The 22,107-nt window shown below is 46.6% G+C and overlaps 7 non-coding genes across 7 annotated transcripts; all 7 read right to left on the bottom strand.

Annotated features, from left to right (window-relative positions):
* Nucleotides 1-2,459: 2,459 nt before the first annotated feature.
* Nucleotides 2,460-2,532, bottom strand: TRNAF-GAA (transfer RNA phenylalanine (anticodon GAA)). The gene has a single exon. It is a non-coding gene; the product is annotated as a tRNA-Phe (tRNA).
* Nucleotides 2,533-4,993: 2,461 nt separating this feature from the next.
* On the bottom strand, nucleotides 4,994-5,066 carry TRNAF-GAA (transfer RNA phenylalanine (anticodon GAA)). The gene has a single exon. It is a non-coding gene; the product is annotated as a tRNA-Phe (tRNA).
* Nucleotides 5,067-6,260: 1,194 nt separating this feature from the next.
* On the bottom strand, nucleotides 6,261-6,333 carry TRNAF-GAA (transfer RNA phenylalanine (anticodon GAA)). The gene has a single exon. It is a non-coding gene; the product is annotated as a tRNA-Phe (tRNA).
* A 5,320-nt stretch (nucleotides 6,334-11,653) lies between these two features.
* TRNAF-GAA (transfer RNA phenylalanine (anticodon GAA)) lies at nucleotides 11,654-11,726 on the bottom strand. Its single transcript has one exon. It is a non-coding gene; the product is annotated as a tRNA-Phe (tRNA).
* Nucleotides 11,727-11,971: 245 nt separating this feature from the next.
* Nucleotides 11,972-12,044, bottom strand: TRNAF-GAA (transfer RNA phenylalanine (anticodon GAA)). The gene has a single exon. It is a non-coding gene; the product is annotated as a tRNA-Phe (tRNA).
* A 5,450-nt stretch (nucleotides 12,045-17,494) lies between these two features.
* Nucleotides 17,495-17,567, bottom strand: TRNAF-GAA (transfer RNA phenylalanine (anticodon GAA)). Its single transcript has one exon. It is a non-coding gene; the product is annotated as a tRNA-Phe (tRNA).
* Nucleotides 17,568-17,810: 243 nt separating this feature from the next.
* Nucleotides 17,811-17,883, bottom strand: TRNAF-GAA (transfer RNA phenylalanine (anticodon GAA)). Its single transcript has one exon. It is a non-coding gene; the product is annotated as a tRNA-Phe (tRNA).
* Between the last annotated feature and the right edge of the window lie 4,224 nt (nucleotides 17,884-22,107).

Genomic DNA, 22,107 nt, shown 5'->3' with positions numbered 1-22,107 from the left:
GGAACGAGCAACAAAATCATGAGGCGCTATGCGATGGCTGGGTTCCCACCAACCGCCGTCTAAAGTATCCGCAGTAAGGAAACTTCTTTCTAAAATATTCGCTCCACCATTTGCTGTAGGCTACGCACGCTTCTATTAATGTTAAACAGTGGCGTATCGCGGAAGTAACAGAAAAGCTCACAATGCTGTCTGAATTGCTATTTGTATTGTTATGCACAACGGCTAAAAAACGCACTATCAATATGCCGAAACCCAGGATCCAACGAGAGACCTTTAGATATTCAGTATAACGCTCTCCCAACTCACCTATTTCGGCGGAACGAGAAGCAAAATCATGAGGCGCTAAGAGATGGCTGGATTCCACGAACCGGCGTCTAGGGTATGCTCAGTAAGGAAACTTCTTTTAAAAACATTCGCTCCAAAATTAGCTGCACTCTACGCACGCTTCTATTAATGTTAAACAGTGGCGTATCGCGGAAGTAACAGAAAAGCTCATATTGCTGTCTGAATTGATATTTGTATTGTTATGCACAACGGCTAAAAAAACGCACTATGAGTATGCCGAAACCCAGGATCCAACCAGAGAGCTTTAGATATTCAGTCTAACGCTCTCCCAACTCACATATTTCGGCGGAACGAGAAGCAAAATCATGAGGCGCTACGCTATGGCTGGGTTCCCACGAACCGCGATCTAAGGAATCCGTAGTAAGTAAACTTGTTTTAATAAAATCGCTCCAACATTAGCTATACGCTACGCATGCTTCTATTAATGTTAAACAGTGGCGTATCGCGAAAATAACAGGAAAGCTTACAATGCTGTCTCAATTCCCATTTGTATTGTTATGCACAACGGCTAAAAAAACGCACTATGAATATGCCGAAACCCAGAATCCAACCAGGGACCTTTAGATATTCAGTCTAACGCTCTCTCAACTCACAAATTACGACGGAACGAGCAACAAAATCATGAGGCGCTAAGCGATGGCTGGGTTCCCACCAACCGCCGTCTAAAGTATCCGCAGTAAGGAAACTTCTTTCTAAAATATTCGCTCCACCATTTGCTGTAGGCTACGCACGCTTCTATTAATGTTAAACAGTGGCGTATCGCGGAAGTAACAGAAAAGCTCACATTGCTGTCTGAATTGCTATTTTTATTCTTATTCACAACGGCTAAAAAAACGCACTATGAATATGCCGAAACCCAGAATCCAACCAGGGACCTTTAGATATTCAGTCTAACGCTCTCTCAACTCACAAATTACGACGGAACAAGTAACAAAATCATGAGGCGCTAAGTGATGGCTGGGTTTCCACGAACCGCCGCCTAAGGTATCCGCAGTAAGGAAACTTCTTTCTAAAATATTCGCTCCACCATTTGCTGTAGGCTGCGCACGCTTCTATTAATGTTAAACAGTAGCGTATCGCAGAAGTATCGGAAAAGCTCAAATTGCTGTCGGAATTGTTATTTGTATTGTTATGCGCAACGGCTAAAAAAACGCACAATGATAATGCCAAAACCCAGGATCCAACCAGAGACCTTTAGATATTCAGTCTAACGCTCGCCCAACTCGCCTATTTCGGCGCAACGAGAAGCAAAATCATGTGGCGCTACGCTATGGTTGGGTTCCCACGAACCGCCGCCTAAGGTATCCGCAGTAAAGAAACTTCTTTTAAAAATATTCACTGCACCATTCGCCGTAGGCTACGCACGCTTCTATTAATGTTAAACAGTAACTTATCGCGGAAGTAACAGGAAAGCTGACAGTGCTGTCTGAATTGCTATTTGTGTTGTTATGCACAACGGCTAAAAAAACGCACTGTGAAAATGCCGAAACCCAGAATCCAACCAGGGACCTTTACATATTCAGTCTAACGCTCTCCCAACTCACCTATTTTGGCGGAACGAGTAACAATATCATGAGGCGCTAAGCGATGGCTGGGTTTCCACGAACCGCCACCTAAGGTATCCGCAGTAAGGAAGCTTTTTAAAAAAATATTCGCTGCAGCATTCGCTGTAGGCTGCGCACGCTTCTATTAATGCTAAACAGTAGCGTATCGCGGAAGTAACAGAAAAGCTCACAATGCTGTCTGAATTGCTATTTGTATTGTTATGCACAACGGCTAAAAAACGCACTATCAATATGCCGAAACCCAGGATCCAACGAGAGACCTTTAGATATTCAGTATAACGCTCTCCCAACTCACCTATTTCGGCGGAACGAGAAGCAAAATCATGAGGCGCTAAGCGATGGCTGGATTCCACGAACCGGCGTCTAGGGTATGCTCAGTAAGGAAACTTCTTTTAAAAACATTCGCTCCAAAATTAGCTGCACTCTACGCACGCTTCTATTAATGTTAAACAGTGGCGTATCGCGGAAGTAACAGAAAAGCTCATATTGCTGTCTGAATTGATATTTGTATTGTTATGCACAACGGCTAAAAAAATCGCATTATGAATATGCCGAAACCCGGGTGCGAACCAGGGACCTTTAGATCTTCAGTCAAACGCTCTCCCAACTGAGCTATTTCGGCGGAACGAGCAACAAAATCATGAGGCGCTAAGCGATGGCTGGGTTCCCACCAACCGCCGTCTAAAGTATCCGCAGTAAGGAAACTTCTTTCTAAAATATTCGCTCCACCATTTGCTGTAGGCTACGCACGCTTCTATTAATGTTAAACAGTGGCGTATCGCGGAAGTAACAGAAAAGCTCACATTGCTGTCTGAATTGCTATTTGTATTCTTATTCACAACGGCTAAAAAAACGCACTATGAATATGCCGAAACCCAGGATCCAACCACAGACCTTTAGATATTCAGTCTAACGCTCTCCCAACTCACCTATTTCGGCGGAACGAGTAACAAAATCATGAGGCGCTAAGCGATGGCTGGGTTTCCACGAACCGCCGCCTAAGGTATCCGCAGTAAGGAAACTTCTTTCTAAAATATTCGCTCCACCATTTGCTGTAGGCTACGCACGCTTCTATTAATGTTAAACAGTGGCGTATCGCGGAAGTAACAGAAAAGCTCACATTGCTGTCTGAATTGCTATTTGTATTCTTATTCACAACGGCTAAAAAAACGCACTATGAATATGGCGAAACCCAGGATCCAACCACAGACCTTTAGATATTCAGTCTAACGCTATCCCAACTCACCTATTTCGGCGGAACGAGTAACAAAATCATGAGGCGCTAAGCGATGGCTGCGTTTCCACGAACCGCCGCCTAAGGTATCCGCAGTAAGGAAACTTCTTTCTAAAATATTCGCTCCACCATTTGCTGTAGGCTGCGCACGCTTCTATTAATGTTAAACAGTAGCGTATCGCGGAAGTATCGGAAAAGCTCAAATTGCTGTCGGAATTGTTATTTGTATTGTTATGCACAACGGCTAAAAAAACGCACTATGATAACGCCAAAACCCAGGATCCAACCAGAGACCTTTAGATATTCAGCCTAACGCTCGCCCAACTCACCTATTTCGGCGGAACGAGAAGCGAAATCATGAGGCGCTACGCTATGGTTGGGTTCCCACGAACCGCCGCCTAAGGTATCCGCAGTAAAGAAACTTCTTTCTAAAATATTCGCTCCACCATTTGCTGTAGGCTACGCACGCTTCTATTAATGTTAAACAGTGGCGTATCGCGGAAGTAACAGAAAAGCTCACATTGCTGTCTGAATTGCTATTTGTATTCTTATTCACAACGGCTAAAAAAACGCACTATGAATATGGCGAAACCCAGGATCCAACCACAGACCTTTAGATATTCAGTCTAACGCTATCCCAACTCACCTATTTCGGCGGAACGAGTAACAAAATCATGAGGCGCTAAGCGATGGCTGCGTTTCCACGAACCGCCGCCTAAGGTATCCGCAGTAAGGAAACTTCTTTCTAAAATATTCGCTCCACCATTTGCTGTAGGCTACGCACGCTTCTATTAATGTTAAACAGTGGCGTATCGCGGAAGTAACAGAAAAGCTCACATTGCTGTCTGAATTGCTATTTGTATTCTTATTCACAACGGCTAAAGAAACGCACTATGAATATGGCGAAACCCAGAATCCAACCAGAGACCTTTACATATTCAGTCTAACGCTCTCCCAACTCACCTATTTTGGCGGAACGAGTAACAATATCATGAGGCGCTAAGCGATGGCTGGGTTTCCACGAACCGCCACCTAAGGTATCCGCAGTAAGGAAGCTTTTTAAAAAAATATTTGCTGCAGCATTCGCTGTAGGCTGCGCACGCTTCTATTAATGCTAAACAGTAACGTATCGCGGAAGTAACAGAAAAGCTCACAATGCTCTCTGAATTGCTATTTGTATTGTTATGCACAACGGCTAAAAAACGCACTATCAATATGCCGAAACCCAGGATCCAACGAGAGACCTTTAGATATTCAGTATAACGCTCTCCCAACTCACCGATTTCGGCGGAACGAGAAGCAAAATCATGAGGCGCTAAGCGATGGCTGGATTCCACGAACCGGCGTCTAGGGTATGCTCAGTAAGGAAACTTCTTTTAAAAACATTCGCTCCAAAATTAGCTGCACTCTACGCACGCTTCTATTAATGTTAAACAGTGGCGTATCGCGGAAGTAACAGAAAAGCTCATATTGCTGTCTGAATTGATATTTGTATTGTTATGCACAACGGCTAAAAAAACGCACTATGAGTATGCCGAAACCCAGGATCCAACCAGAGAGCTTTAGATATTCAGTCTAACGCTCTCCCAACTCACATATTTCGGCGGAACGAGAAGCAAAATCATGAGGCGCTACGCTATGGCTGAGTTCCCACGAACCGCGATCTAAGGAATCCGTAGTAAGTAAACTTGTTTTAACAAAATCGCTCCAACATTAGCTATACGCTACGCATGCTTCTATTAATGTTAAACAGTGGCGTATCGCGAAAATAACAGAAAAGCTTACAATGCTGTCTGAATTCCCATTTGTATTGTTATGCACAACGGCTAAAAATATCGCATTATGAATATGCCGAAACCCGGGTGCGAACCAGGGACCTTTAGATCTTCAGTCAAACGCTCTCCCAACTGAGCTATTTCGGCGGAACGAGCAACAAAATCATGAGGCGCTAAGCGATGGCTGGGTTCCCACCAACCGCCGTCTAAAGTATCCGCAGTAAGGAAACTTCTTTCTAAAATATTCGCTCCACCATTTGCTGTAGGCTACGCACGCTTCTATTAATGTTAAAGAGTGGCGTATCGCGGAAGTAACAGAAAAGCTCACATTGCTGTCTGAATTGCTATTTGTATTCTTATTCACAACGGCTAAAAAAACGCACTATGAATATGCCGAAACCCAGGATCCAACCACAGACCTTTAGATATTCAGTCTAACGCTCTCCCAACTCACCTATTTCGGCGGAACGAGTAACAAAATCATGAGGCGCTAAGCGATGGCTGGGTTTCCACGAACCGCCGCCTAAGGTATCCGCAGTAAGGAAACTTCTTTCTAAAATATTCGCTCCACCATTTGCTGTAGGCTACGCACGCTTCTATTAATGTTAAACAGTGGCGTATCGCGGAAGTAACAGAAAAGCTCACATTGCTGTCTGAATTGCTATTTGTATTCTTATTCACAACGGCTAAAAAAACGCACTATGAATATGGCGAAACCCAGGATCCAACCACAGACCTTTAGATATTCAGTCTAACGCTCTCCCAACTCACCTATTTCGGCGGAACGAGTAACAAAATCATGAGGCGCTAAGCGATGGCTGGGTTTCCACGAACCGCCGCCTAAGGTATCCGCAGTAAGGAAACTTCTTTCTAAAATATTCGCTCCACCATTTGCTGTAGGCTGCGCACGCTTCTATTAATGTTAAACAGTAGCGTATCGCGGAAGTATCGGAAAAGCTCAAATTGCTGTCGGAATTGTTATTTGTATTGTTATGCACAACGGCTAAAAAAACGCACTATGATAACGCCAAAACCCAGGATCCAACCAGAGACCTTTAGATATTCAGCCTAACGCTCGCCCAACTCACCTATTTCGGCGCAACGAGAAGCAAAATCATGAGGCGCTAAGCGATGGCTGGATTCCACGAACCGCGATCTAAGGAATCCGTAGTAAGTAAACTTGTTTTAATAAAATCGCTCCAACATTAGCTATACGCTACGCATGCTTCTATTAATGTTAAACAGTGGCGTATCGCGAAAATAACAGAAAAGCTTACAATGCTGTCTGAATTCCCGTTTGTATTGTTATGCACAACGGCTAAAAAAATCGCTTTATGAATATGCCGTAACCCGGGTGCGAACCAGGGACCTTTAGATCTTCAGTCAAACGCTCTCCCAACTGAGCTATTTCGGCGGAACGAGCAACAAAATCATGAGGCGCTATGCGATGGCTGGGTTCCCACCAACCGCCGTCTAAAGTATCCGCAGTAAGGAAACTTCTTTCTAAAATATTCGCTCCACCATTTGCTGTAGGCTACGCACGCTTCTATTAATGTTAAACAGTGGCGTATCGCGGAAGTAACAGAAAAGCTCACATTGCTGTCTGAATTGCTATTTGTATTCTTATTCACAACGGCTAAAAAAACGCACTATGAGTATGCCGAAACCCAAGATCCAACCAGAGACCTTTAGATATTCAGTCTAACGCTCTCCCAACTCACCTATTTCGGCGGAACGAGAAGCAAAATCATGAGGCGCTACGCTATGCCTGGGTTCCCACGAACCGCCGCCTATGGTATCCGCAGTAAGGAAACTTCTTTTAAAAATATTCGCTCCACCATTTGCCGTGGGCTACGCACGCTTCTATTAATGTTAAACAGTGGCGTATCGCGGAAGTAACGGAAAAGCTCACATTGCTGTCGGAATTCCTATTTGTATTGTTATGCACAACGGCTAAAAAAACGCACTATGAATATGCCGAAACCCAGAATCCAACCACGGACCTTTATATATTCAGTCTAACGCTCTCCCAACTCACCCGTTTCGCCGGAACGAGTAACAAAAACATGAGGCGCTAAGCGATAGCTCGGTTCCCACGAACCGGCGTCTAAGGTATGCTCAGTAAGGAAACTTCTTTTCAAAATATTCGCTCCACCGTTTGCCGTAGGCGTCGCACGCTTCTATTAATGTTAAACAGTGGCGTATCGCTGAAGTAACGGAAAAGCTCACATTGCTGTCTGAATTGCTATTTGTATTCTTATTCACTACGGCTAAAAAACCGCACTATGAATATGCCGAAACCCAGAATCCAACCACGGACCTTTATATATTCAGTCTAACGCTCTCCCAACTCACCTATTTCGGCGGAACGAGAAGCAAAATCATGAGGCGCTACGCTATGCCTGGGTTCCCACGAACCGCCGCCTAAGGTATCCGCAGTAAGGAAACTTCTTTTTAAAACATTCGCTCCAACATTAGCTGTACTCTACGCACGCTTCTATTAATGTTAAACAGTGGCGTATCGCGGAAGTAACAGAAAAGCTCACATTGCTGTCTGAATTGCTATTTGTACTATTATGCACAACGGCTTAAAAACGCACTTTGAATATGCCGAAACCCTGAATCCAACCACGGACCTTTATATATTCAGTCTAACGCTCTCCCAACTCACCTATTTCGGCGGAACGAGAAGCAAAATCATGAGGCGCTACGCTATGCCTGGGTTCCCACGAACCGCCGCCTAAGGTATCCGCAGTAAGGAAACTTCTTTTTAAAACATTCGCTCCAACATTAGCTGTACTCTACGCACGCTTCTATTAATGTTAAACAGTGGCGTATCGGGGAAGTAACGGAAAAGCTCACATTGCTGTCTGAATTGCTATTTGTATTGTTGTGCACAACGACTAAAAAATACGCACTATGAATATGCCGAAACCCACAATCCAACCAGGGACCTTTAGATATTCAGTCTAAATCTCTCCCAACTCACCTATTTCGGCGGAACGAGAAGCAACATCATGAGGCGCTACGCTATGGCTGGGTTCCCACGAACCGCCGCCTAAGGTATCCACAGTAAGGAAACTTCTTTTAAAAATATTCGCTCCACCATTTGCTGTAGGCTACGCACGCTTCTATTAATGTTAAACAGTGGCGTATCGCGGAAGTAACAGAAAAGCTCACATTGCTGTCTGAATTGCTATTTGTATTCTTATTCACAACGGCTAAAAAAACGCACTATGAATATGCTGAAACCCAGGATCCAACCACAGACCTTTAGATATTCAGTCTAACGCTCTCCCAACTCACCTATTTCGGCGGAACGAGTAACAAAATCGTGAGGCGCTAAGCGATGGCTGGGTTTCCACGAACCGCCGCCTAAGGTATCCGCAGTAAGGAAACTTCTTTCTAACATATTCGCTCCACCATTTGCTGTAGGCTGCGCACGCTTCTATTAAAGTTAAACTGTAGCGTATCGCGGAAGTATCGGAAAAGCTCAAATTGCTGTCGGAATTGTTATTTGTATTGTTATGCACAACGGCTACAAAACGCACTATGATAATGCCAAAACCCAGGATCCAACCAGAGACCTTTAGATATTCAGTCTAACGCTCGCCCAACTCACCTATTTCGGCGGAACGAGAAGCGAAATCATGAGGCGCTACGCTATGGTTGGGTTCCCACGAACCGCCGCCTAAGGTATCCGCAGTAAAGAAACTTCTTTTAAAAATATTCACTGCACCATTCGCCGCAGGCTACGCACGCTTCTATTAATGTTAAACAGTAACTTATCGCGGAAGTAACAGAAAAGCTGACAGTGCTGTCTGAATTGCTATTTGTGTTGTTATGCACAACGGCTAAAAAAAACGCACTGTGAAAATGCCGAAACCCAGGATCCAACCAGGGACCTTTAGATATTCAACCTAACGCTCTCCCAACTCACCTATTTCGGCGGCTCGAGTAACAATATCATGAGGCGCTAAGCGATGGCTGGGTTCCCCCGAACCGCCGTCTAAGGTATCCGCAGTAAGGAAACTTCTTTTAAAAATGTTCGCTCCACCATTTGCCGTAGGCTACGCACGCTTCTATTAATGTTAAACAGTGGCGTATCGCGGAAGTAACAGAAAAGCTCACACTGCTGTCTGAATTGCTATTTGTATTGTTATGCACAACGGCTAAAAAAACGCACTATGAGTATGCCGAAACCCAAGATCCAACCAGAGACCTTTAGATATTCAGTCTAACGCTCTCCCAACTCACCTATTTCGGCGGAACGAGAAGCAAAATCATGAGGCGCTACGCTATGCCTGGGTTCCCACGAACCGCCGCCTAAGGTATCCGCAGTAAGGAAACTACTTTTAAAAATATTCGCTCCACCATTTGCCGTGGGCTACGCACGCTTCTATTAATGTTAAACAGTGGCGTATCGCGGAAGTAACGGAAAAGCTCACATTGCTGTCGGAATTCCTATTTGTATTGTTATGCACAACGGCTAAAAAAACGCACTATGAATATGCCGAAACCCAGGATCCAACCAGAGACCTTTAGATATTCAGTCTAACGCTCTCCCAACTCACCCGTTTCGGCGGAACGAGTAACAAAAACATGAGGCGCTAAGCGATAGCTGGGTTCCCACGAACCGCCGTCTGATGTATGCACAGGAAGGAACCTTCTTTTAAAAATATTCGCTCCACCGTTTGCCGTAGGCTACGCACGCTTCTATTAATGTTAAAGAGTGGCGTATCACGGAAGTAACAGAAAAGCTCACATTGCTGTCTGAATTGCTATTTGTATTGTTATGCACAACGGCTAAAAAAATGCACTATCAATATGCCGAAACCCAGGATCCAACCAGAGACCTTTAGATATTCAGTCTAACGCTCTCCCAACTCACCTATTTCAGCGGAACGAGTAACAAAATCATGAGGCGCTATGCGATGGCTGGCTTCATGCGATCCGCCGTCTGAGGTATCCGCAGTAAGGAAATTACTTTTAAAGATATTCTCTCCACCATTTGCCGTAGGCGTCGCACGCTTCTATTAATGTTAAACAGTGGCGTATCGCTGAAGTAACGGAAAAGCTCACATTCCTGTCTGAATTGCTATTTGTATTGTTATACACAACGGCTAAAAAACGCACTATGAATATGCCGAAACCCAGGATCCAACCAGAGACCTTTAGATATTCAGTCTAACGCTCTCCCTACTCACATATTTCAGCGGAACGAGTAACAAAATCATGAGGCGCTATGCGATGGCTGGGTTCCCAGGAACCGCCGTCCAAGGTACCCGCAGTAAGGAAACTTCTTTTAAAAATATTCGCTCCACCATTTGCCTTAGGCGTCGCACGCTACTATAATGTTAAACAGTGGCGTATGGCGGAAGTAACGGAAAAGCTCACATTGCTGTCTGAATTGCTATTTGTATTGTTGTGCACAACGACTAAAAAATACGCACTATGAATATGCCGAAACCCACAATCCAACCAGGGACCTTTAGATATTCAGTCTAAATCTCTCCCAACTCACCTATATCGGCGGAAAGAGAAGCAAAATCATGAGGCGCTTCGCTATGGCTGGGTTTCCACGAACCGCCGCCTTAGGTATCCGCAGCAAGGAAACTTCTTTTAAAAATATTCGCTGCACCATTCGCCGTAGGCTACGCACGCTTCTATTAATGTTAAACAGTGGCGTATGGCGTAAGTAACGGAAAAGCTCACATTGCTGTCTGAATTGCTATTTGTATTGTTATGCACAACGGCTAAAAAAAAACGCACTATGGATATGCCGAAACACAGAATCCAACCAAGGACCTTTAGATATTGAGTCTAACGCTCTCACAACTCACCTATTTCGGCGGAACAAGAAGCAAAATCATGATGCGCTACGCTATGGCTGAGTTCCCACGAACCGCCGTCTGAGGTGTCCGCAGTAAGTAAACTTGTTTTTAAAAAAATCGCTCTAAAATTAGCTATACGCTGCGCGTGCTTCTATGAATGTTAAACAGTGGCGTATCGCGGAAATAACAGAAAAGCTTACAATGCTGTCAGAATTGCCATTTGTATTGTTATGCACAACGGGTAAAAAAAACGCACTATGAATATGCCGAAACCCAGGAATTAACCAGAGACCTTTAGATATTCAGTCTAACGCTCTTCCAACTCACCTATTTCGGTGGAACGAGAAGCAAAATCATGAGGCGCTACGCTATGGCTGGGTTCATACGAACAGCCATCTGAGGTATCCGCAGTAAGGAAACTTCTTTTGAAAATATTCGCTGCACCATTCGCCGTAGGCTGCGCACGCTTCTATTAACGTTAAACAGTGGCGTATCGCGGAAGTAACGGATAAGCTCACATTGCTCTCTGAATTACCATTTGTATTGTTATGCACAACGGCTAAAAAAAACGCACTATCAATATGCCGAAACCCAGGATCCAACCAGAGACCTTTAGATATTCAGTCTAACGCTCTCCCAACTAACCTATTTCAGTGGAACGAGTAACAAAATCATATGGCGCAAAGCGATGGCTGGGTTCATACGAACCGCCGTCTAAGGTATCCGACGTAAGGAAACTTCTTTTAAAGATATTCGCTCCACCATTTGCTGTTGGCTACGCACGCTTCTATCAATGTTAAACAGTGGCGTATCGCGGAAGTAACAGAAAAGCTCACAATGCTGTCTGAATTGCTGTTTGTATTGTTATGCACAACGGCTAAAAAAATCGCATTATGAATATGCCGAAACCCAGGATCCAACCCGGGACCTTTAGATCTTCAGTCTAACGCTCTCCCAACTGAGCTATTCCGGCGGAACGAGTAACAAAATCATGAGGCGCTACGCGATGGCTGGGTTCATACGAACCGCCGTCTAAGGTATCCGACGTAAGGAAACTTCTTTTAAAGATATTCGCTCCACCATTTGCTGTTGGCTACGCACGCTTCTATCAATGTTAAACAGTGGCGTATCGCGGAAGTAACAGAAAAGCTCACAATGCTGTCTGAATTGCTGTTTGTATTGTTATGCACAACGGCTAAAAAAATCGCATTATGAATATGCCGAAACCCAGGATCCAACCCGGGACCTTTAGATCTTCAGTCTAACGCTCTCCCAACTGAGCTATTCCGGCGGAACGAGTAACAAAATCATGAGGCGCTACGCGATGGCTGGGTTCCCACGAACCGCCGTCTTAAGTATCCGACGTAAGGAAATTTCTTTTAAAAATATTCGCTCCACCATTTGCTGTAGGCCACGCACGCTTCTATTAATGTTAAAAAGTGGCGTATCGCGGAAGTAACAGAAAAGCTCACAATGCTGTCTGAATTGCTGTTTGTATTGTTATGCACAACGGCTAAAAAAGTCGCATCATGAATATGCCGAAACCCGGGATCGAACCAGGGACCTTTAGACCTTCACTCTAACGCTCTCTTTTTTTTTTCTTTATTGCATGTCCTCGACATATCACAACTGAAATTCCTAAATGATATAAACAAAGACCAAAGAAGCAAAAAGGAATGAATACACAATCCGAACAAAGAACAGTAATATTTACATTCGTTGCCGTCCGCTTCTATGGCATGACGTTGTCGGGTTAAAATTCCTTTAGTGCTGTCTGGGGTTCAACCCTCGACAGCCACTCAGGAACAGGCTGTTGCAACTTCTGCACTTCGACATACCGTTGCGTGCATTCACAAAAGTATAGACGCGCCGGTCGGGCATCCGGGTCACAATGGTAACCCGCCATTCTTGCGCGCCATAAACAGTGGAGGCCCGTAAGCATGATCAGGTCGTACGGGAAACCTTCGTCGTCATATACTGGCAGAAACCTGATTCCGTGGGGATCTATAGGTAGCTCCTTTTTTAGAGTCCTTTGTAACACGTCCCAGAAAAAGACCCCTTCCCAACAGTGGATGAAGACATGATCTATGCTTTCTGTTTTTTTACTTATAAGGCAGTGGGTTCACCATGGCATGTTGAACCCACGTTGTTCAAGAAAGATTTTAACAGGTAGATTACCGGTGTGTAATTTAAAGAAGAACGATTTAGTGGCTGGTTGAACTGGCATCTTCTTCACCCTTTTCAATACATCTAGGCCTGGGCCTCCACTGTACGGGGCTCTGTACATGGGTACTAGCAAAACACTGTCACATAAATCACGATATTACTTTTTCCGTTTTACACTCCACAAATATGCACTAGAAAAACGTACACGCAAAAAGGAAACACTCTGAATTATTTCCCTAAAGAAACCACGAACTGGTCCTGGCATTGTTTCGGTGCCTACAACGAATTCGGGAAGTGATCTTGACAACCTCATTTGGATAACGGTGCGTAGAAATGGGTCATTTGTGTCTCGAAAAAAGAAGAACCTGTTTACTAGTTGACGCAAGAACAGGTGCGCCAACCCCAGACCACCATCCTTCACGCGCCGGAAGAGATTATCTAGGCTACATCGCTCCCAGCTCGATGCCCACACGAAAACAGCGAACACGCGGTGCAGTTTCTGCACATTAATCCGACAGCACTGTAGGACCTGCATTACGTACCAGATCTTTGTTACGAGAAACATGTTGCACGCTGTTGCTTTCGCGAACATTGACAGGTGGCCGGCGTTCCATTGGTCGGCTTTTTCTTTTATTTCTTTTGTCCGCTCCTTCCAGTACTCGCTACTGTCCTTGTAGGCATCAAGGGGTGCGCCAAGGTACTTAACTGGCGTCGTGACCCAGGTGACGTTCGAAAAGTGGTCTGGTGTGGACGCCCGTCCCCCGTGCCAAAACCCCAAACATTTCTGCCAGTTCACGAAGCTATTAGTTACGTTACCAAACTTTCTGACGATACTAACAGTATTCAATACACTTTGCTTATCTTTACAGCACACAGCCACATCGTCAGCATATGCCAATAGCTTCACCTCTGCGGATTGAAGACAAAACCCCTTAATACATTCATTTTCGATGATGGCCTGACATAGCGTTTCTATGTAGACACAAAACAGGAGTGGAGTGAGTGGACAACCCTGGCGAGCGGCGAGCTTCACGCTAATGGCGGCCCCCGACGTCTGATTAATTATAAGTCTGGTATAGCAGCTCCGGCACGCCATTGTCATCCCCTCAGTGATTATGTGGCCAAAATTAACGTATTCGAGGATGGTGAGCAATATCTAGTAAGAAACGCAATCAAACGCTTTCTCCAAGTCAAGCTGGAAGATCGCTACTGCATCACACATGGCGTCACAACACTCCCAGCCCACACTTCATCTTATGAATGCTAGTAAAAATGGTTCTGCCGCGAATGCCACACGTCTGGCGTGGGCCGACTACTTCCTTAATAACTGACTGCACACGCCGCGCCAGCACCTTCATCAATAATTTGTAGTCGCATTTAGTAAGCGCTATGGGTCTGTGGGAGGAAAGTTATTTGAGCTTTTCGGTCTCTTCTGTTTTCGGTATTAGTACTGTATGGGACTGGCGAAATAATAGTAGAAATATTTTCAGTTCGTAGGCTTCATTGAAAACTGCAGTTAAGATAGGAGCTAGGTGGCCTTTAAACGATTTGTACCAAGTAGCACAAAGACTGCCTGGACCTGGTGACTTGCCAGGGTTCAGGTCTTCGATGGCCTTCATGACTTCATGTTCTGTTATTGGTCGTTCTAACGTTTCTTTAACTTCGCTCGACAGCTGTGGCATTCGCTGCAAAAATAGGTGCTTGGAATCATGCATGTTGACATGCCTGAATGCAAAAAGTTTTGGGTAATGTTCAAAGAACGCACGGCCTATGTTATTGTTATCGGTTAATACAACCCGTTCATATTCAATGGCCTCAATCTGCTTACGTCTGGAATATTTTTTTCTAGTCCCAGTGCTCTTTTCGTTGGCGTTTCCCCGCATGTTAGTCTTTCTGCGCTAGCACGCACGAGTGCGCCTCGATAGCGCTCTTCTTCGAACACTTCGAGCTTTTTCTTAACAGCGCGCATATCGTCTTGATAAGGGCCCGGTTGCTTGCATTCCAGCGTCGCCAATTTTTGCAGCAATGTTTTTAAATCCTCTTCTCTGACCTTTTCTTCATAACGCAGTTCGCTAGTTCTTTCAACTGCTTTCATTTTAATGGTTTGCTTCAACAACTCCCATTCCTCGCCAAACTTTATAGAACTGTCTGTTGTAAAAGAATTCAGATCAGCCACAGCCTTTTCGTTAAAAGTTTCATCCCGGAGCAGCTCAGCATTCATTTTCCACAGTTCCCAAACAAATTTGTTTCGTTCTTCCTTGCTGCCCACCCTGCATTTTACCAGGCAGTGGTCCGAAAATGATATGGCAGCAACTGCATAGCACTGGCATTTTTCAACTAAATCATATGAAAGATAGATACGGTCTAAGCGTGCGTTACTTGTGCCCTGAAAGTGAGTGTACATCACGTCTCTGTGAGCCCGAAAACACTCAGCGATATCTTCTAATTCAAATCCGTGTGTAATCTGCGCCAGGATATCACTACTTTTGCCACAAACCACGTAACGCGTAGACCAATCCTCAGCGTTCAATAAGCAGTTGAAATTCCCCACACAGGCTATCATTTTGTGCACATGGAAATGATGCTTTAAACTCAAAAAGAAATTTGCCCTCTCCTGCACACTGTTAGGCGCATAAATGCAAAACACACGCCATTGGACATTAGAATAGCCGAAGTCACAAAAGACAAGTCGACCAGAAGTGCACGAGAAGTAACCCTCTATAACAAGACCGGGGAGCTTCCTCACGAACTGCACACACCCTGCCGAGGTCCCTAAGGCGTGGCTCACTACCGTATAGTAGTTCTACGTGAACATTTGCACCATGCTCCCGGTCTCCTTCTCGCCGTCTACCTTGGTTTCTTGCACGGCTAAAACGTCGAGATCGTGGTCCACTAGCAGTCTGTAAACCTGACTCTGTTTGCTTTTGGCGGCCAGACCTTGAACGTTTAGCGTGCCGAGGCTAAGCGACGGGTTGGTAGCCATTACTGATGTAAACCGGAGGGGAGAAGGCCCGGGGCATGGTGCTCACCTTAACGTCTAGCTGACCGCTAGATGCCTCCGCGGACATCCGGTGGCCGTCGTCCGAGTTCGTCTTTGGTCGACTTCGCGGTGTGCCTACGGTCAGCCTCTAGGTTCGGCTTAGGCTTGAGGGTGGAGCGCCTTCCGGGAAGCGTCTTAGCTAGCGGTGCCTCGGAGTCACCGCCGGCCTTTTCCTGGATTTTCTCCTCCGGCTGCAGGGACCTCTTGACCGGTGCCGAGACGTCTTCGACGCGGGCGCCAACTGGGGTCTCATTGCCTTCCTCTGCCTGCGTAGTATCCGTAGCTGGCTGGCGGCTCTCATTTTCTTGCGGGGCCGTCCTCACGCTGTCCTATGTAGCTGCTGGCTCGTTGGGGGGAGGGCCGTTGTTGCGTCCTCCTTCCGTCGGCATGGTCGTTCCGCTCGTTTCTGCCGCCACGTTGCTGTTTCCAGCTCCCTTGGCCGCTTCCTCCGCCTCGGTCACGTCCATCATATGCTCTGATGTCGAAGCCTCGCTTTGCGCCGAGCCCGCGGCTACTGCGTAAGATCGTACACAGTAGGCGTCGTTGTGTCCGAAAAGCCTGCACCGGGAGCAACGGGGAACCCTACAGTCTCGACGAACGTGGCCAGAGCCCCGGCAACGCAGGCACTGCATGGGGCGACCTGGGGCTACCAGCAGCGCATGCTGGCCGGCGACGCGGATCTCGTGGGGCAGGTCATCGACTTTCAGCCCAGTCTTCAGCTGCAACAGCACTGCTCGGGTTGTCGATCCCTTGGTGGAAACGCCATCCACTCGCCAGCGCTCGCGGGTCACCTCCGTCACTTTGCCAAAGGAGGCCAGCGCGGTCTTCACGTCTTCGTCACCCACCCCATGCAGAAGCCAGTGGATACGGAGCTTCACTTGTTGTTCCATGGGGTCGATGACCAAGCAGCGACGCCCCTTCACCTGCAGCTCCTTTAGTGCCGCCAGCTTTTGAGCACCCTCGGGTGTCTTCATCGTTACCGCCCATACATGGTTGATCTGGTACGCTCCAAGGGCGACGACGCTAGAGAGCATACCAAGACCTTGAAGCCCATCCCGAAAATCCTCGACGCGAAAAGAGCGAAGACGAGAGTCGCCGTGCAAAAAAACTATGTTTAAATCGATGCGTCCTGTAGGTAGCCGAGGCAAAATAATCTGATAATCCTTATAATCCTCCGTCGGAAGCCTGTTGCCGCGGTTAACAGCCGCATATGCCGCTCCATTGGAGCCCATGATCCCGCGATCCGTTCAGCTCGGGAGCCGGAAGCAGAATGATTGAGTTATTTCGGTGAAACGAGTAACGAAATGATGAAGCGCTACGCCATGGCTGGGTTTCCACGAACCACCGTCTAACGTATCCGCAGTAAAGGAAATTCTTTTAAAAAGATTCGCTCCACCATTTGCTGTACGCTACGCACGCTTCTTATAAAGTTAAACAGTGTCGTATCGCGGAAGGAGCAGAAAAGCTCACAACGGCTGTCAGAATTGCCATTTATATTGTTAATGCAAAATGGCTAAAAAAACGCACTATGAATATGCCGAAACTCAGGATCGAACCAGGGACCTTTAGATCTTCAGTCTAACGCTCTCCCAACTGAGCTATTGCGGCGGAACGATTAACGAAATGATGACGCGCTACGCGATGTCTGGGTTCCCACGAACCGCCGTCTAATGTATCCGCAGTAAGTAAACTTGTTCTAAAAAAGATTCGCTCCACCATTAGCTGTACGCTACGCACGCTTCTATTTAAGTTAAACAGTGTCGTATCGCGGAAATAAAATAGCTCACAATGCTGTCTCTTTCGCCAATTGTATTGTTATGCACAACGGTCAAATAAAACACACTATGAATATGCCGAATCCCGGGATCGAACCAGGGACCTTTAGATCTTCAGTCTAACGCTCTCCCAACTGAGCTATTTCGGCGGAACGAGTTGCGAAATGATGAGGCGCTACGCGATGGCTGGGTTCCCACGAACCGCCGTCTAAGGCATATCCGCAGTGAGGAAACTTCTTTTAAGAATATTCGCTCCACCATTTGGTCTAGGCCACGCACGCTTCTAATAATGTTTAACAATGGCGTATCGCGGAAGTAACAGACAAGCTCACAATGCTGTCTGAATTGCCATTTGTATTGTTACGCACAACGGCTTAAAGAAACGCACTATGAATATGCCGAAACCCGGGATCGAACCAGGAACCTTAAGTCTAACGCTCTCTCAACTGAGCTGTTTCGGCTTTTTTTTCTTGATTACCTTTTTGGTACATGACACAATGAAAGACATACGAAAATTCTAATATCGCTTTACAAGTAAAAGATGCGAGCGGTGCACTGGGCAGCTCACACCAAAGGATTAAAAGCGTTTCAGTTTGGCGAGGTAATCCCTTAATGGGAGCCATTCCGGCTGTTCTTTCTGAGCCTTAAACACATCTCTTACATAAGACACGTTTTCAATAAAACACTGTCGTACAGGGAGGATAGTTTCATCAGCATGCCTAAACGCTATTCGATTTTTTTATATACTGTGTAAGCTGATAAGCATAAACATGTCCCACGGCACTTCGTCTCCGCTATCTACCGATAGAAATCTTATGCCGTAAGGTGATATTGGAAGCTGCTTTTTTTAAATTTCGTTGCAAGACGTCCCAGTGAAATACAGCGTCCGTGCAGCGAAGGAACATGTGATCTATAGTCTCCGGTTTTCTACAGATTAGACAGTTTGTGGATCATGGGTCAAATATTCCTTTCTCTTGTAGCCATGGTTTCACGGGCAGTGTGCCAGTGTGCTGCTGAAAGAAGAATGATTTCATTGAGTACCGCACCGACATCTTTTTCACTCTCTTCAGTACGTTCCCTTCAGAGTCAACACAGTATATCGAACGGTACAAAGGTATAGGCAACACAGTGTCAATAAGGTCTTTATAAATTTGTTTCCTTCTAACATCAACAAGATACTGTGCAGAAAAGCGAACTTTCAAACACTGAAAAGCACGCACAACCTCCCAAGGAAAGCCCCGCACCCGCACGCGTTTCACAGGGCTAGATGATACAACATAGCCAGGCAGTGCCTCTTTCAACCAAATTTGCATTAGTCTACGCAGGAAGCCATCTTTTTGGTCTCGGAGGAACATAAATCTTGACACAAGTTGCCTAAGCAGCAAATGATCAAAACCTAGGCCACCCTTTCCCACGGACAGAAAGATATTTGTGCGACTTGTCTTCTCCCAACTCGACCCCCAAATGAACACTGCGGAAACTCGGTGCAATCTCTGGACGCTGGTCCGTGACATACACCATGCCTGGAACACATACCATACCTTGGCCACCAGAAAGAGGTTACATACTGTGGCCCGAGCAAAAATTGAAAGATCGCGGCCACCCCATTTGTGCGTACATTCCCGTGTGCGCTCACTTTTCGCTTCCCAATATTTTGCAGGTTCTCGATAGTGGTCTAGCGGTACTCCCAAGTATTTGACAGGTGACGTTGCCCACTGAACGCTGCCAGACATTTCAGGCGCAAAATCCCACTTTCCGTGCCGGAAACCAAAGCACTTTTCCCAGTTCATCACACTTCCGGAGGCTTTGCAAAACCTAGCCGCGTCCTTCACCACTTCAGTTAGACTTTCCCTATCTTCGCAATAAATGGCGATATCATCCGCATACGCAAGTACTTTAACTTCAGTGGACAACATCGTGAAGCCACGCACTTTTTCGTTTGATATAATTTTCAGGCAAAAAGGTTCGAGATACAGTGCAAACAACAATGGAGACAATGCGCACCCTTGCCTCACGGAAGAACGAACTGCGATACTTTCGCTCAGTTGCTTATTAACAATAAGGTTCGCCGTACAACCAGCATATGCCATTTTGACATCTTCCAAGAGCACTCGGCCGACAATCACGTGTTCGAGGATAGAAAACAGAACATGATAGTTGACGCGGTCGAAGGCCTTTTCCATGTCCAGTTGCAACATGGCTACACGTTTACGAAATGCATCGCAGCATTCTAATATGCTCCGTGCTACGTGAATATTTGTCGTTATCGTACGTCCTTTAATCCCACACCTTTGGTGCTGGCTTACGATAGCTTGTATTACATTCTGAAGCCTTCTGCCCAGAACCTTCATGAATACCTTATAGTCCACATTCGTGAGACTTATGTGCCGATACCCTCTGACTGACAATCTCTTAACCGGGTCATCACTCTTCGGAACCAGGACGATGTGACTTCTTCGGAAGGACGGAGGCATCATTTGCTTTTCGTATGTTTCTTGAATTACACTGTGTAGAATATGCGCCATACCCTCCGTGGTTGCTCAGTGGCTATGGTGTTAGGCTGCTAAGCACGAGGTCGCGGGATCGAATCCCGGGCACGGCGGCCGCATTTCGATGGGGGCGAAAACACCCGTGTACATAGATTTAGGTGCACGTTAAAGAACCCCACGTGGTCAAAATTTCCGGAGTCCTTCACAACGGCGTGCCTCATAAGCAGAAAGTGGTTTTGGCACGTAAAACCCCTAATTTAATTTTTTAATATGCGCCATGTCAGACTTGAACGCTTTGTAAAAAGCTTCCCTTCTCAAGAGTTCTCGAGCACACCCAGGAGGCGTGCTCATTATCTGCAGCACGCTGGCGCAGCCTCAGCGCGCTGCTCGTCGTGGTCCCGTTGCGGGTCGCCTCTCGTCCTTGGTCAAGCCAGAACGGAGCCATGGTTGTTACGTCGGTGTAGTCTTCGCCGGCTTTTTGTCCGGCGGGACGTTGGGCTTCGGGCGAAACGTCGGCCGACGCTGCCCTCCCGATTTGGGGGGGTGGTTCGTCGCTACTTGCAGAAGGACGCTGAACCTCTTCGACACAGGCCTTGTCGTGTGTCCTCTTTGCTGCAGCACTACTCATGCTTGTTTGGACGACGTCCATTCCTTCCCCTCTTCTTCAGGTTTTCCAAGTACTGCTTCAGTAGCAGTACTTGCCCTTAGTTCCGCGGCATCGACCTTCGGGGCTACCACAGTCTGCTTCGACGCAGCGGTCTGGTCCTCAGTCTGACGGCGTTAGGCGCTGCCTGCGGCGTATTCTTTTCTGCTGTTCTCGCTGCCTCCTCGGATTCATCCGCATCCATGATATGTTCGGAGTCGTCTTCTCCTCTCATGTGCCCTGTGACATTTGTGTACGTTTTGACGCACTGCGATTGGTCGTGCCCGAAGCGATGGCACTGACTGCAACGGGGAACTTTGCATTCACGCCGGATGTGTCCTGGAGTATGGCACCTCAGGCAAAGTAAGCCACTTCCAGGAACCACAACGAGGGACTGTTCTCCAGCAATGCGTAGCTGGTGAGGCAGGTCATCAATTGTGACACCAGCCTTCAACTTCAAAAACACACAACGCATTGACGAACCTTTTCCATGACTCGCTGAACGCGCTAGCGTTCCTTGGCGACTTCCGTCACCGTTCCGTAGGGTACAAAGGCTGTTCGCACATCTTCCTCCTGCACGTTGAACAAAATCCAGTGGATCTTCATCCTCACGTCCTGGTCGTCGGGATCAATAACAATGCACCGTCGTTCTTTCACAGTCAATTCACGGGCTGAAAGCAGCTTCATTCCTTCAACACTCTTGAACGTGATAGCCCAGATGTGGTTCATTTGGTACGCCCCCAAGGCGACGACCTCGGGGAGCAGTGCCAAACGAACCAGTGTGTCGCGAAAATCCTCGACCTTGTAAGGCCTTGCTCTGACGTCGGCGTGCAAAAACAGCGTATTTAAAACAATTCGACCTGTTGGTAGCCACGGCAAAATAACTTCATAATCCTGGTCACTCGAGCCAGCAAACCTGTTTCCACGGCCAAGCTGGGCCGCTGATACCGCTCCGTTGGAGCACATGATGCGCACGTCCGTCCCGCTCGGTGGCCGGAAGTGGAGTCAACTGAGCTATTTCGGCGGAACGAGCAACGAAATGATGAGGCACTAAGCCGTGGCTGGGTTTCCACGAAACTGGGTATTACTGTCATACAAAAGGGTTCGAGGTATAGGGCAAAAAGCAAAGCAGACAAGGGACAGCCTTGCCGCAGAGACGAGCGGACTGGGTTATGAAGTAACCCGAGAAGCAGTTGGCAAAGAAAGAACGCTTTATTAAAGGTTAGTGTAGCTTTTATAGT

Source organism: Dermacentor variabilis, unplaced genomic scaffold (assembly GCF_050947875.1).
Source record: "Dermacentor variabilis isolate Ectoservices unplaced genomic scaffold, ASM5094787v1 scaffold_13, whole genome shotgun sequence".
Taxonomy (NCBI): Eukaryota; Metazoa; Arthropoda; class Arachnida; order Ixodida; family Ixodidae; genus Dermacentor; species Dermacentor variabilis.
This window is presented reverse-complemented; position numbering and strand designations above follow the sequence as displayed.